This window comes from Equus quagga, chromosome 13 (genome assembly GCF_021613505.1).
Source record: "Equus quagga isolate Etosha38 chromosome 13, UCLA_HA_Equagga_1.0, whole genome shotgun sequence".
Classification (NCBI taxonomy): domain Eukaryota; kingdom Metazoa; phylum Chordata; class Mammalia; order Perissodactyla; family Equidae; genus Equus; species Equus quagga.
In genome coordinates, this window is record NC_060279.1 from 33,335,371 (window position 1) to 33,351,568 (window position 16,198).

Genomic DNA, 16,198 nt, shown 5'->3' on the forward strand with positions numbered 1-16,198 from the left:
TGTCAAGGTCTTAGATAACTTCCATGTTCCCAAGTCCAGTGGTCAATTTCTAGTCATCTTAACCTCAAACTCTTAAACAGGAATGACAGTTTATAGTGCCTTTCTTGAAACATTTAAAAAATTTATTTTATGAGACGTCTTGCTCTCTTGGTTTTTTAATTCTTTTTATTTCCTGGTTGCTCCTTTTAAATAAATGTTGATGGATTTTCTTTCTTTCTGACCTCTACTATTTGGAGTGCCTCAGGATTAGAGGGCTCAGTTTACAGACTGCTTCTTTTTTCTTCCACATTATGGGTACTCTCCATTCTGTGACTATCTATACCATTTATACCTTAATGACTCCCCAATTTATACCACCAATTGTCTTTTTTTCCTATGAGCTTCAGATTCATATTTCAATTGTTTACTCAGTAGCGCCATTTGGAAATCTAACAGGCATCTCCAGTTTAACATGTCTAAAATAGAACTGGACATTTTTTAAAAAAAGACTCCTCCTACCCCTGCCCCCCCAGAGTTCTATCTCCGTAAATGGCATTACTATTATCCTCTTACTCAAGTCAAAAGACCTGGGATATCTTGACTCCATATCTTGCACACCATATTCATCTATTAGCAGATCACCTCTGCCACCTGCAAAGTACATGCAGAATCCAACCCCTTCCTACCACTTCCACTGCAATACTAGTCTTGCAGGTCTTCTGCAATAGCTTCCTAACTGGTCTTTCAGCTTCTATTTTGCCTCCCTGCGGGCAGTTCTCAAAGAATCAACCAGAGTGAATCTCTTCATTTATAAATCAGACCATGTCATTCTTTTACTCAAAACCGTCCATGGCTTCTTAACACTCTTAGGATGAAATGCAAAGTCCTCTCCTTGGTCTGTAAGTCCATAAGTGATCTGGCTCCCATCATGTTTCTCCTAATTTCATACCTTGTCTTTTGCCACACTGGCTTTCTTGCTGTTCTTTGAATACATGAAGCACATTCCAGCTTCAGGTCTTTTTACCTTGCTGTTCCCTCTGCCTGGAAGGTTCTTTCTCCAGTATGTGTGACTCACTCTCTCACTTCAAAATCAAATGCCCCTCAGCAGAGGGGACTTCCCTGAACCCGCTATGTAAAAGAGCACCCCAACTCAGGTAACCCACTTTTACCCTGATTTATTTTCCTTTACAGTACTCTTCAAAACTTAATATTATTGTCTATGTGTCCCTCTGCTCCCCCTACTCCCAACCCCTGCACTAATAAGTTCTATGAATACAGGAATCTTGGTTTGTTTTATTCTCTGCTGGAGCTCTAGTACCTAGAACAGGGTCTTACATTTAGCAGGAATTCAGTAGTTGTTGATGGAGTGAATGAAAGAATGAATAGAATAGTAGGGCAATGGATAACTACTTTGTGCTCTGGCCCTCTTCTAGGTGTTAGGGTTACAAAGATGAGAAAGACATAGTTCCTGCCCTTACAGAGCTTATATTCTAGTAGTATAGTTAGATTACAAATATGTAGTTATAGGTTAAATGCTATAGGTAAAATGTGTTATAAAAAAACAATGCAGAGTGAGAAGACAGAGGATGGTGGTGTAGGGTACAATTTTAGTTGGAATAATCAAAGCTGCCTCTCTGAGAAAGTAGCATTTGAGTAGAGATATGATTAAATGGAGAGAACAAGTCTAGTAAAGATCCAATAGATGAACATTCCAAGAAAGGGAACAAGTGCAAAAGCCCTGGGGCTGGACCATGCTTTGGTTGGAGTGACAGCAAGAAGGCCAATAAGGCTAGAGAGGAGCTAGGCAGTGGGAGGAGATGAAATCAGAGAAATAGGTGCCAGATCATGTAGGGTCTTCCTTGGAGGTCATTGTGATCATTTGATTTTTATTGTGTGATGAGAAGCTTTGGGAGGTTTTGAGGAGGGTAATAATATGACTTGCCTTATATTTTAAAAGGTCACTCTGGCTGCCTTATGTTTAGCAAGGCAATAATGGAAGTAGACAAACCAGCTAGCTATCTATTGCAATAGTCTAAGTAATATATAATGACTTATAATATGATGATAGCAGTAGAGGAGATGAGAAAGAGTCAGACTCTTGCACCCTGGCCTTCTGGTCAAAAGTCCCTGGGCCTGGCAGCTGGGATTAAACTTTTCAGGGATCTTCTGCACCCTCCCTTGAGGCGTCAGAACGAAGGAGAGTGTTCATCACCCTACTTGGGAGAAAGAGCCTGTTGAATAGCTTAGCTGCACCTCAAGCTTCTGAATTCCTTCTTTAAAAGTGGGTAACTGGAGGCTCTTGAGGGCAAGTGGGTCTCGAAGGTATAGAAACCACTTAAGAGAATAAGGTCCTCAAAGGAAATGGGGTTTTCAGAAGTCTTGTGGCGAGGACTACTTGTTTCCAGCATTCAAAAACAGGGCAAAAATGGAGGTCGCTCAGGAGGTTGCCTGCTAGCTCGTTAGAAAGGAAGTTTATTTCCACCACAACTCTCAGAGGTCCCTCACTGGTATTTGTTTTTAGTATCAAGAGGGAAGCGAACCCCTCAAACTCTGCAGAAGCAACTTTGCCTCTTTGGTAATGCGCACGCGCCCCTTCTCTGCTTGCCGTTGGCCTTAAGCCCCGCCCCTTATGCGTCCTTCGAGGAGGGTTGGGAGCGGAGAGCTCGCGCGACCACTCTTTTCTCAGTCTTCTCCAGTACATCGTCGCAAACGGCGCCGGAAAGCGTGGCAGCGCAGGCGCAAGCGCAGAGAGCGGAGGCGGTGGTGGTGGCGGCCGCTGGCCAGTGTAAGATGGCGGCGGCGTTGGCGGCGGCAGTGGACGGGGCGGCTGGGCCTGGAACAGTCGGAGCAGCCGCTGGCAGAAGGATGACCCAAGACGGGAAGCAGGCTGCTGAGCCTCGCCGGCTCCCGTGCTTGTAACTGCCCCAGCCGGACCTACCTAACCCCCCCCCCTTGACCTACCCGGTCCGTGTCTCGTTCCGGCCTGGCCTGACCCCCTCTTCCCTGGCCCGCACCCCCTCAGGATAGGTTTGACTCCTTTTCCAAGCTCCTAGGGCTCAAGTCTTCTTCTCCTGACCCGAGTCACCGCCTGGAGGACTGGCTGCCCTTTTCTCAGGTCAGCCCTGGGGTTGCCCCCAAGGGCCTGCCTCACAATCCACAGGGACGTCTTGCCTCGTCGGGTGACCCATTTGTGTGTGCTTTTTTTCCCCTTTAGTTTGGGGGACGTAGCTCGTCCTGCGTCTCCTCGTCACCTCAGGGCCGCCGCGCAATGTGTCCCCTCCCCCATCCCGAGTTCTCGGGCCCAGCACCTTGTACGGAAGGCCGAGGTCCAAGAACCCTGGAGTCAGTTGTTGCCGTCTGGTCTTGTACCCTTTGTAATATAATTCTCCTAGTTTACCTCCCCTCATCCCCAAATCTTTCAGGATACCGTAGAACGGTCCCATTTGGTTCCTGTTAGTTGGAAAGCATCTGGTGGCTTGAATTTCTGACTCATATGATTGTTGGTGGAGTCTGTAAACAAACCGGCACCAGCGCTATCACGTTCTCTGCGGGATTTCCCCCTTGCTCTGTGGCTTCTTGTTGAGAGGTTTGGTTTTGGGTTAGCGTTGAAAAGATTCAGGTTTTCCTTTTAAGTGACTTTTACGTTTTAGTGGAGCTGGGAGATTACTTGCCTGGTTCATTTTATTTCAGTAACTATGTTTGTAGTTGTTTATTCAGTAGTTAGAGTGAGATAAATTACTCTGCTTTAAATAGTTCTCAGGAGGCCTAAAAAAATACTAAAATGTATTCATAAATTTTTTTTTTATGTTTAGTAGAAGAGACGCATTTGCCATTTAAACTTTCACTTTTCTCAGTCCTTCAGTGAATCTACAGACCTGTTTTCTCAGGAGCTCAGCCTGGCCCTACTTCAGTGATAAAGGAGGAAAGGTGAGTAGGAGTTGAAGGCATTTAAATTCTTGAGTTCAAGACAGACCTTAACTCTGATGCTCAGCTGCTGACCACTAAAGTCATAAAATTCCTACACAATTTCCCAAGGAGTTGGGGTACTCTTGTTGGCTGTGTTCCAGCTCTGGTTAAATTACTTTGACAAGTTTAATTGGTTGTGGGCATCTTGATTTTCTGTCGAAACTATTGCTGTATATCTTCAAATAACTCCAGTTAAGCCTAGAAGTTAATGTCTCCCTCTGTCTTTATTCTTTTGCTTTGTGTTTTGCCTTTGTGTGGATCATGTTTCTTACATTGTTAGAAGCTGGGAATTAATTTGCCTGAGTTGTTCAGCCTTTTGTCAAATCAAGTCTCTTCCCCTCCCAGAGCATTGGGTTCTCTTTCCTTGCTTTTTAGAGGAAAATATTTAGCTGCTTGTCACTTAAAATTGGGGAGTGATGAGTGATGCTGCCTTTAATTGGTATCTGAGTTCAGTCTACCTTAAAATTCCAACTTTTTAGGACATAGTGGTAAATTTTGAGTAAAAACAAAAAATAAAGTGACTGCTCTTTTATAGCTGGTCTGAAGAATTCTTGGTCAGGTGAGGAATCATCCTGTGCATTCAGTAGCATGGGCCAGTGCCAAAAAGGGAGTCAGAACATACTTGTAAATGTAATTTTTGTAAGACTCTTGGGTTTCTGGTAGCCGAGAATAGTGCTGTGGTTGAGGTTCATGGGATGTGACAGAAGAGCTGAGTGGCTCTAGAAGGTAGGCCTGGCTGATTCTTATTAATATGTGTATGATTTGTAGTAGGAAAAGGTTGAGTGTGACGCTGGCGAGTCTTATTCCACACAGTGTCCTGATTAGAAAATGCTCATTATGAACTGAAATAAGATTATTATTGGTGGTATCTGTGTGTATCATCAAGATATAAAGAGAAAAGTATAGTCTTTAGAGCTGGAGAGACCTAGGTTTAAATACTGTGCTAAGATTTATTACCCTTCTGATCTTGGGCAAGTTATTTAAACTTTTCCACACCTCTAAAAGTGAGATAATACCGCTTACCTCCTAGATTATTGTTAGTACTGTATTAGGGAAGCTATATAAAGCTACATTATGCCCAGCACGTGATAGACACTAAAAGCTTGTTTGCTGTTTTTTTACACATCGTTGACATGGCTTTGAATAAGTTATACATTAGTTTACATTTCTTTGCATTTTTCTTTAAAATGTTTTCCTGATTATTTTTTCAAGTTCATTTTTAATTGATAGGCTTAGATGTCTGCTTTGTCTGTGCCCACCTAGGGTTGGCTTCTGAACGTGATTCAGGTCAGTCTCATCATGGCTCAAGACCAGAGGACAGCAGAATATTAAATGTTGGTATCTGTCTATCTCTAAGTGCATTCTTAAACTAAGCATCAATAAGTTTCCTTTGTTAATTTCTTCCTTCCTCTTGGTCTTTCTGTTAGCACATCTGATGAGAATTGACACAAGTATTGTAATTCCTTCCCTTCCTGCTTCAATGTTAGTTACCACCTCTGTTCCAGCTACCTCTTATGCCTTTTCCTTTTGGCCATGGAGGGAATACATTTTTCTAAGCTGTTGGGCTCTGCAAAGATCCTCATCCATAGATTATCAAAGAACTAGATCATGAAAAGGTCTCTTTTCTTCCTGAAGTGAAATCTGGGCTAGGGAGTTAGGAATGTAGAGTTTTTTATTTCATCTCCTCAGCTGGAGCGTCTTAATAATATGACAGCACAGATGAGAAGTTTTTAACTTTCTCTTGTTGGCTTTTTTCCCACATCTTTTTGGGGAGGTAAGGGCACACGAAAATTAAGTGTTGTATAACATTACGATGAAAGCTACTGTATTCCTTCTGGCCGGTGATCAACTTAGAGTTGATCAACTTTCATTACCATCCAGGGTCTAAATTCTCTCCACTGAAAGGTAAAAGACTCTTGGGATGGAGGGTGATGGAGTGGGCTGAGACTTTTTTATTATTTGTGTTTTTGTGAGATCTGGAGATCTATATTGGGTGAGAGGGGTGGGGTGGGGGGAAAGAGTGGGAGGAGAAAAGGAAATATGTTGAAAGAGGGAACTTTGACTGGCTGTTCCTTATTACTCTACATGCTGGTAAAGAAACCCCCCCTCCTCCCTCCCTAGACAAGAATTTCACATTTTGTGCGCCAGGTGACAGCTGTGTATATAATGAATCAATGTTCTTAGTCTGTGGACCACAACTCTAAAAATTTTTATCTTTCTGAAGATGTTTTATGTTTCAGAGTGTTGCATAAGAATTGTTGCATGTTATGAAGTATTTCCTAGCATGGCTTAAGTGGGAGGTTAGTTGTGCTTGTGACCTTAGTTTCCACCACCAACCTGACAGGGCATTTGATATAGCACTCTATTAAATGTGTAAGAATCAGTCCCAGTGCTATGATCCTTAGTGTTAACTAGGATCAACCTAAGACAGAAGCTTGTCTTCAGAGAGAGCTAAAAGAAAGCAGCCTTTTTGTTGTCAGTTTAAAACAATACTGGCATTTCAAAAGCAAACAGACTCTAGTAGAAGACATTCTGTAGAAGTTCACTGTTTTGTGGGATACTGAGATCTTCAGAATTTCACACTCTAGCTCCTGTATTCTATCAGGTGAGTTACAAACTTGTAAAATCATGAAGTGACTAGCGAAACTTTGTTTTCAGTAGGTGGACTCATTTCTGGGTTGTTTCTACTGTAGAAAAGTTACTCTAAACGTGTCTAGGAAATGTCCAGATTGTAAAAGGGAGAGTTATCCAAACAGCTTTTTATTGCGTAACTTTGGTGTTAGAATTAGTTTTTAAGATTGCATTAGCCTTTTTTTTTTTTAAGCAGATTATTAATGAGCCAAGATAATCTGTTATTTACACATTTGGAACCCGGGCAACTGAAAAAATTGAATCATCAGCAGGCATAGAGGTGGTGACTATGTATATCTTAACTTTAGAGCCAAATGCCAGTGATTTTAGATTAGTTTTACAGTAATATTGAAAACTTTTCATCTCTCGTTTTTGTGAATGTATCCAATGAACTCCGTCACTGGTAAAATTGGTCAGAAAAAAGGACTACCTGTTCTTGTTTACTGATTCAGTTAATTTTTCTCAGAATGAGAAGAAAGTCCTTGAAAGTTCTTTAAAAATTAGTATGTGATGCATTTTATGAATTGGTCACTTTTTTCTTGTAGTCTTTTATCTCTCCCTCTACAAGACATAGTTTCTGGGCCAGACGCCCAATTTCTCAAGTACTATCTTAACCCCAGGGATGTGTATGCTAAAGATAAATTAATGAACTGAGTCTGCCCTGAGTTTGCAAATACGGCAATAGAAATAATTAATATGACAAAGATGGCATCTTATTAATGAAATGCAGCATGTCTAATGGATTGAGTTATTGCAGAAATTTTCATCTTTGTACCTGGGAGGTTAGATATTTGCTATTATTCTCTGAGGATACTATTTAAGGAGTCTGGCCAAGTTCTAATATGAAGCATCCATGTTTACCTCACATTTATTTTTTTTCTTCTTGCTTTTAGCCACCTGGAAAGCTACTATAGGGTTTACCTCTAGTGGCAGCCAAGAAGCTATATTCCCCTGGTGTACTTTAAGCATTGCCACATTATCAACTATGTTTTTAACCTTACTTTGGACCCAGCATTAGACTTTACCCTCTAACCTAGTGCAGGTAGCAGGGCACTTCTTGATGTTTTTAGCCTCTCTTTTTGTTTTATTCTAAGTTGTACCTTTGGAGCATTATCCTTTCATCTTTTTAGTGTTCTTTCTAACAATTTAAGAAAAATTTGAAATGTGAATGGCAAAAACTGGTAATGGAGACTGGATTGTGATGTAAAGGTAAATCATTTCATAGTGGAAACAAAATGGAACTTCCTTAGAAATGGATTTTTCTTAGAATCATTTATATTGAGATAAATGGGCTTAAGCATTATTATGAAAAGTTCCATAACTCTACTGCTGGAGACAGCATTTAAGGGTTAGAGGACATTCCTAACATACTCTGAAATACTATTTTTAGAATTAAAACCAATCAATTGTAAACACAGGGCATTTGGTATTACCAACAGGGAGAGAAGGCATTTATCCAAAAGAGGAACCAAGTTTCTTGTTCATAGTATAGTTGATGCAGGACTTCCTTATCTTCCTCATTGTCATCTCTAGGGATTACTTTGAAGATCTCATCTTGGCTGTTCTCTGAACCTTCAAGAGGGGGGATAATTTAAAGAGAGGGGAGCTTGTATTGTAGATTCCTGGGTATATTCTTTACCCCAGTTCATGGAATGTGCTCAAAAGAAGATATTAACAAACTTCTCTGAATTCTTGAAAGGCCAGTGAGAGCAGGTAAGCAGATTTCATAGACTTGGAACTGTGTCCAAGGTTGTGTACAGTGTTTTGAGGGTTGTTGTTGAGTGGCGAAGAAGCCCAGGCTTCTCTAGGAATTGCAGTCTAGAACCAAAGATGAGAAGCTAGAAAAATAATACAAATGCCTACCATGTACAGACAGCCTCTTTGCAAACTTTCTGTTTAATCTTCTAAACCAACCCTTGCAGGGTAATGGTATTATCCAATTTTACAAAAGAAGAAACAAACTCAAAAGTAGGTGGTAAAAATAGAATTCAAACCCAGGTGCAACTGAGACCAAAGCCCTTTACTTTCTGTTTTACCATATGCTGTCTTTAAAAAATAGGGCTCTTCAGTGCCAAGTGAGAAAGCAAATGTGCTGAAACATAGAATTCAACATTTCTTAGAGAAGCACATGTAAAGTATAAAAGGTCTGTCCACATGACAATATGAATAAAAACACTTTTGAATTGCTTAAACATGGGTCTCAGATTATGATTCCTAATTGGTAGGTTAAAGAGTTTTTTAAGGAAATAATTTTAATGGACTTAACTGAAGAGGTAGCTGAATCTTTTTATTTTGTGATCCTTGAATAGGGAGAAAACCAGCATTCTCACTCAATACCTGAGGTAATTCCATGGAAAAGCTGTTCTGACTCTTGCAGCCTTTTCTCATTGTACATCTTTCTGTAATTCTCTGTAGCATGAACCGTCCCTACCTTCTTGAAACTTTTTTTCTCTTGACTTGCAAGGCATTTAACACTCACGTTATCCCTTCTACTTCCCTGAGCATTTCAGACTCCCTCCTCTTTCTTTTTCTTTCTTTCTTTCTATTTTTGGTGAGGAAGATTGGCCCTGAGCTAACTAACACCTGTTGCCAATTTTCCTCTTTTTGCTTGAGGAAGGTTGTTGCTGAGCTAACATCTGTGCCAATCTTCCTCTGTTTTATGTGGGATGCCGCCACAGTGTGGCTGGACGAGCAGTGCTAGGTCCGTGCCCGGGATCCGAACCTGCAAACCCTGGGCTGCCGAAGCAGAGCACATGAACTTAACTGCTATGCCACTGGACCAGCCCCTTCTTTTTTTTCCTAACGGTAGTTGTCCCCCAAGATTGTTTCCTTGGATTCTCTGCCAGAGCTTTCTTGGGTACTTAATTTGTTTCATTTTTTAGTGAGGTATAATTTATAAGGTATTTATTTTTGGAGCTTCTCTATACAAATAATTCCCAAGTCTGAATCTCTGGCCTTAATTTATTTCTTAAGTTGCAGACCTATGTTGGATTTCCACTACCTTCCTGACATGTCAACTTGGATTTTAAACATAATCAATATCAACTTCTTCTCTTCCCCCATATGCCAGCTTCTTATTTCCTCTGGGCACCCAGACTCAAACTTGTCTCTTTTATTTTTTGAGCTTTCTTACTGCTTATTGAGCCGAATACTATCAGTTCTACCTCTACAATGTTTCTCACATTGATTCCCTCCTTTTAGTTTCCTCTGCTATCATCCTAAGACAGATTCTCATTGCTTCTTACTTCGGCAGTTATGACAGCTTTTAAACTTGTTTCTCCTTCCTTTTTTGTTCATTTCAGTCCACCTTATTGTCCTAGACAAAATAATCTTCCTGATGCATAACACATACACACCTTTTACTATACTTTTTAACTAATCAACTCTACCTCACCATCTGGCCAAACCAGATTACTCATGTATTTTCCTGGACATAGCATTTTCTTCATCTTCCATGCCTTTTCTCATTCTAGTCCTGATGGAATGTCTTTCTCATCTTTACCTATTGAAATCTTATCCTTCCTTCAAAACCCAGCTTAAAAGCTAATTTCTCCATGGAAGCTTTTCTTTTCTCCCTGAAACTAAATATAGTCCTTTGCTCTGTTTGCAGCAACATTCTCTTTATCCTTTTTTTTTTTTTTAATAATACCAATACTTGTAGGTCTTGTATCATAGTTAGTTGTGTACTCATTTTTCCTAATTGGTTATTGAGTACAAAAGAGATTGTGACTACTTTGTTTATAGTTGTAGCTCCTGTATTGCCTGGTACATTGTTACGTTAGTAGCATGCCTGTGTACAGATGAGCCACTGGGTGGTGCCAGAGGCCTGTAATTTGGATAAACAAGGGAGGCTAGAGGCACTGTACAGTTGGGTTGCCCTGTAGTGTCAAATCTTCTGCACGATAGGAATAGAGATTAATTTTCCTGATCCAGAAACATTCATAGTTTCTTTCTGTTCCTCTGTCCAGTTTACCAGAGGAGACAGTGTAGTATATTCAGCTCCTGCAAGTATTTAATAGAGAGTGGCTCAGAACTGAAGGCCTGCCCCTCTAAACATGTTTTATATAGTATGAGTTTCAGCTTCCTTGGAGACATCCTTTGAATTTCGGTGCCTCAGGTTCTCTGTCTGATTAATAAACACTGTACTATTAGACTTGTGGCTGGCAGCAGGAGTCAGAAGTTGGCTTGGAGAAGTGTTTATTGTGAAGTGGAAAATTAGTAAGGTAAGGAGAATGAATTTAAAGTGAGCCATTTCAGCTTGAAAATGGAAATTGGGGATGGGGAAAGTAGGACTGGTTGATTCCAGATGGACTGTGGGACCTAGGGCTGAAAAGCAAATTTGTATTTTGGATGGAGATCAGCCCTGAATAGCTGTTAGTTATGAGTGGTATGGGACATCTGTCCTCCCAAGAGGAACCAGGGACAGTGTGGCTCTCAAATATCTAACTAATAATTGAAGTATCTTCTACCATCACCTTTGAGTTTCAGAGGAAATTCTAAAACCTTGTCTCATTTAAATATGGATATTTATGTGGGAGAGTTGGGCACTTGTGTTACAGGATGAGGCCTGCCAAACAAGACTGCTGGACTGGCCTGAGAGAATGTGAGGGTTATGTAACTCAGGGCAACTCACTAAGAGTGAGTTCAGGTCTTAGTAAAGGGATTAGGGACAGTAATATTATTTAGATATTGATGTTTCCATTGAGCCCAAGGTAAGGTAGAGTTATCAGACCAGTTTTCATAGACCCTAGACTCCAAAGGAAAAATTTAAAAGAAATTTAAAAAATAAAAAAAAGTGTAAGTCTACAAATTAATAGTACAACTACTAGAACTACTTTGAACTACTTTAAGCTCCTGATATTCTTAGTTGTCACTGAGACAAGAGGGTGGGAGACTTTTTATGAGTTTAGGATTCATCTTGCTTTTAATGCGGTTGCTGATAAATCACACAGGCAGCCTTGGTTGCAACAAAAATCCTGCACTTTCATTTTCAAGTAAGAAAACCTGACATTTTGCTCTCATTTACTGTGGCATATTGACCACTTTAGCTATCTTCTGTTTATAATCATAGCCTTGACAGTTTGTATTTTTAATTGTTGGGTTTTATCTGTCATTTAACACCTTCTGTGATTTCTTTTCCTTCCCCTCCTTCTCTCGTTCTTTTTTTTCAGCTAGATTTATTGGGTATAATTTACATATAGTAATATTTACCCTTTTTTTCCAGTGACTGATTCTATGGCTTCTGATAAATGCATAGTCACGTAATACCACCATCATCAGGGCATAGAACATTTTCATCATTCCAAAAAGTTTTCTCATGCCCGTTTGTAGTCAGTTCCCTTTCCCTACCCCCAGCCCTTGGCAACCACTTATGTACTCGCTGTCCTTATAGTTTATCTTTTCTAGAATGTCCTATAAAAGGAATCATAGTATTTAGCTGTTTGAGTCTTGCTTCTTTCACTTAGCATAATATTCGAGATCAGTCTGTGTTGCTGTATCAGTAGTTTGTTACTTTTTATTGCTCAGTAGTAGTCCATTTTGTGGATGGACCACAATTTGCTTATCCATGACCTAGATGAAGAACATTTGATTATTTACGGTTTTTGGTGAATCTAAATAAAGCTACTAAAACATTCAGCTACAGATTTTTGGGTGGGCTTAGATTTTCATTTTTCTTGAGTGCATTTCTGAGTGGGATTTGCTAGTTCTGTGGTAAGTATATGTTTAACTTTGGAAAACAGTTGGGCGGTTACTTATAAAGTGACTACCATTTTGCATTTCTACCAGCAGTGTATGAGAGTTGATTGTGCTCTGCTCCTTGTTAGCACTTGATAAAGTAAGCTTTCATTATTATTGTTTTTAAAATTTTAACCATTCCAATAGGTGAGTAGAGGATTCTCATTGTGGTTTCTACTTTGTATTTCCCGAATGACTAATAATGTTGAGCATCTTTTCAAGTGACTGTTATTTAGTTGTGAGAGACTTTAAATATGTTCTAGTTGCTGTCCTTAATTAAATGTCTTTTACAGATATTTTCTTCTAGTCTTTTCATTTTCTTAATAGTGTCTCTTAAAGAGTGGATTTTTAATTTTGATGTGCCCAGTTAATTAATTTTTTCTTTCATGGCTTGTGCTTTTTGCATCCTATCCTAAGAAGTATGTGCCTAACCCAATGTCACAAATATTATCTCCTTTGTTTTCTTCTGGAAGTTGTATTGTTTTAACTTTTACATTTAGGTCTATGAACCATTTTGAGTTAGTTTTTGTATATTGTACAAACTATGAGTCAGCTTTCTTTTTTTTGCATTTGGACATCCCATTTTTCTAGTATACATGGTCTCTTATACAAATCTGTCATCAATATTAGGAAAAGAAAGCAGCCACATTGGTTTTAAACAAGAGATGCTTGGTACCTCTTTCACAAAGTACTCTTGTACACTGTACCCCCTCTGCTTGTTTTTTGGTTAATATTTTGTAATGTATATGGTTAAAAATTTAAGGCATTCTTCCTATGAAAACAAGAAAAATCCAGGTGACTGGAATTTCTTAGGTAGAAATTAAGATAACACCTGGGTCTTTTTCCCCCATCCCTGAATAGTTTACTCTTTAACCTTCAGTTTGGCAGGGGTTATGGTTATTTTTAGAGTACAGGCAGTAGAGCTAATCTAATTAAACTCCCCCAGCTACCTGGGGCGGTGAGCTCATCAGCTCTTCCAAGCTCAGGTTGGTTTGCTCTGGACCGGATTTTACATGGAAATTGATCAAGGTTAAAATAGTGGATTTCTTGGGTATGTATAGTGCATTAAAGAATGAAGAAGGTAGTGTAAATTTGAGTCAGGTATGGTCCCTAACTTCAGATTATAAAATAAGGTGGTATACTTTGATGATGGAAGTGATTCTGGAATGGGTCCTTTACTTGAGACCTAGGGCACAGTCATAGCATCTTAGCCTGCTTTAATTTGGGCGCTTACTCTAATTCCTGCCCTAGAGTTGAGATTGTTTTCAATTTCTTCATTTTTGACTGAAATTTATATGATAAGAATAGCTCCTTATTCCCAAAGTAATTGTATTTTATTATTGTCATCATCTCTTGGCTTTCTAGAGAGGTGGTCCGCCAAGGTGGGAATGTATGCACTCTAAGGGGTATGGAACATGATCCAGTGGTGTATAGAAAGAGAATGTTGAAATTTCTTTTCTAGAAAAATTAAGCTTAATATTTAATGTGAATTGATTAAATGTGTGTGTACAAACACACATACAGGCTTTCTTTTTGTTTTTGTGAGAAAGATTGGCCCTGAGCTAACATCTGTTGCCATTCTTCCTCTCTTTGTTTGAGGAAGATTGTTGCTGAACTAACATCTATGCCAGTCTTCCTCTATTTTATGTGGGATGCCGTCACAGCGTGGCCTGATAAGCGGTGCTAGGTCTGCACCCAGGATCCGAACCTGTGAACCCCTGGCCACCAAAGTGGACCGTGCAAACTTAACCACTATGCCACTGGGGCAGCCCCCTGCAGAAGTTTTAACATATAATTCTACTTATCTATACCATGTACGGAATTACTAATGCTATTTTACAAAGGAAGAAAATGAAGTACAGTGAAGATTAAGCATCTCACCTAAAGTCACAAATTATGCTAATGGGCTTAGCTGATACTAGAACCCTGGACTTCTAATTTTCATTCTGGGACAAGTTTTGCTAAACTCTGTGGCCTCTAAAATGTGACCTTTAGAAGCTGTCTGCCTGTCAGCTTGGTAATTAAACAGTTGATAATAAGCATTTACAGAGTTTTCTCTGTTTTTGAATTTAGCAATAAATTCTGTCAAGTTTTTTCCTTAAAGAGAAGATCCCTTCTTGCAGTTTCCCCAGAAGATGAGCTCTGCAACCTGTGGGAATGGGTGAACCTCATAGCTCTCCTTTTCCCACTTCTCAGAGCTAGGTGAGCATTAGGCTTTTGGCTCCTCCTGGTCATGGAGACTGGAAAAGCAAATGTTTCTAGAGCCATTATGAGTCTAAAGTTGAGGTAGTCTGGGCTTCTGTAGAAGTTGATCAGATTTCAGTTTTGAGAAAGGTTCTTTGGAGCTGCTTTATTCTTCTTCTCTGGGACTGGGTAACAGTGGGGTGGGAAGTACAGTATGGTTGACAGTTTTGATTCTGGAGATGAGAAAACATCAGATCTTTTTCTCAGTTGACCATAAGGTATGCTTATCACCTTAGTTTTTAATCTTAATAAAGTAGTGCAGATCGTTTTCTCCATTTCATAGGACTTTTGCAATTAATGTAATTAATTTAAACCCTAGATGGGGAAGAAGATACTGCTGAGATTCTAAAGAATATAAACAGGGACTACTGAAAGGGAAAAACAAGTGCTGTGTTAGGAATGCTGTACAAAAATATATCATCAAAGTAGGAGGAGGAAAACAGCTTGCTCTGCAAACAGCTCTTCACTGTTTTTCTTCATGTGAATCTGTTTTTTGTTGGCATTGTCTTTCACCAGCAGCCTTCCAGGTGTCCTTCCCTCAGATTCAGCCTCAGTCCTGCTCTTGCATTATTTCTACTCCCCCGCCCTGGCCTACTATGAGCAAGCTTTGGGCATCTGTTTCTTGGCAGAGGAGTTTTTTTGAAGCAACTTGGATTTCTGTAGAGGAGAATAGGGCGTAAGGATAAGGATAGGGCTGCTTCTGGGATAATTGTTACGGAATGAAAGGACTGTTGAAAGATTAGAGGCCAGTGTGCCTGGCTACAAGGACTGGAGTCATAATCATACTTTGTCTTTTGCCACTGCCTTTTGTCCAAGGCACTGAAAGGGCTTAACAAAATTCTGGTCTGAATAATATTATTCTTTGCTCTTTGGAATTTGCTTGAGGTAGGAGTGAGGCCCTGAAAAAATAATGCGTTATAGTGATATAAAAGGGAAAAAGCTAGGTACCCTGATTCCCACTTAGGACTGTGCGAAAAAGATAAATCTGGCAAAAGTTGGTGGAATTAGGTAAAATAATGTTTGCCATTTTATGAAATGGACTAAGATGGTTTAATGGAAATGTTGCCCTTTTCTTCCCTAGCTTTGCACTTGGTGACTATTAGTCATAAGAGAGAAAAAAAGAAACCCTTTTAGGATCTGTCCTAGGGGAAGTGTGCTTCTGAGCTCTCATTCGGCTCTGCTTCTTAGAATCCTTAGTTCCTATGTCCATCTATAAGTTGGAAGCTAGTCCTCTGAGTGAACATAAAACCCAGGCTTTTACCCCAAGAGCTTGATTTCTTTTCTCTCTGTTAATTTGTGTTTAAAATGATACTCAAAGTCTGATCCACCTCTTCATGTTGTGAAAACAAATGCTTTTTAAGAGTTTTTGGATATATATGACTAATATTTACAGCAAAAGATTCTTGTTTAGAGGGCAGTGCTGAAGCTAACTTTTTGTATTGAGTTAAAGCTCTCTGCTTGCAGTACCTGTCACTTGATATATGCCTGCTGTTGTAGGTTTTATTTCAGTTCCCTCATTCCCATATGAAAAAAAACCAGTGCCAGTCACTCAGTGAGTAAGGTAAAGAGATGGCAGTTGACCTCCCAAAGAAATGTCCCTTTATGGAATTTAGATATGGCGGGGGGGGGGGGGGGGGGGGGG

At 39.8% G+C, this 16,198-nt stretch overlaps 1 protein-coding gene across 6 annotated transcripts in view; it reads left to right on the top strand.

Annotated features, from left to right (window-relative positions):
* Positions 1-2,662: 2,662 nt before the first annotated feature.
* DCAF8 (DDB1 and CUL4 associated factor 8) overlaps positions 2,663-16,198 on the top strand; it is a 41,679-nt gene continuing 28,143 nt past the window's right edge. For 2 of the 6 annotated variants that reach the window (XM_046682501.1, XM_046682504.1), the window contains exons 1-2: positions 2,690-3,094; positions 3,834-3,906. The gene's annotated coding sequence lies outside the window, so the exon portion shown is untranslated. Of the gene's footprint in view, positions 3,095-3,833; positions 3,907-16,198 lie in introns of all 6 variants that reach the window. The other 4 variants (XM_046682502.1, XM_046682505.1, XM_046682506.1 and 1 more) reach the window with 3 other exon arrangements.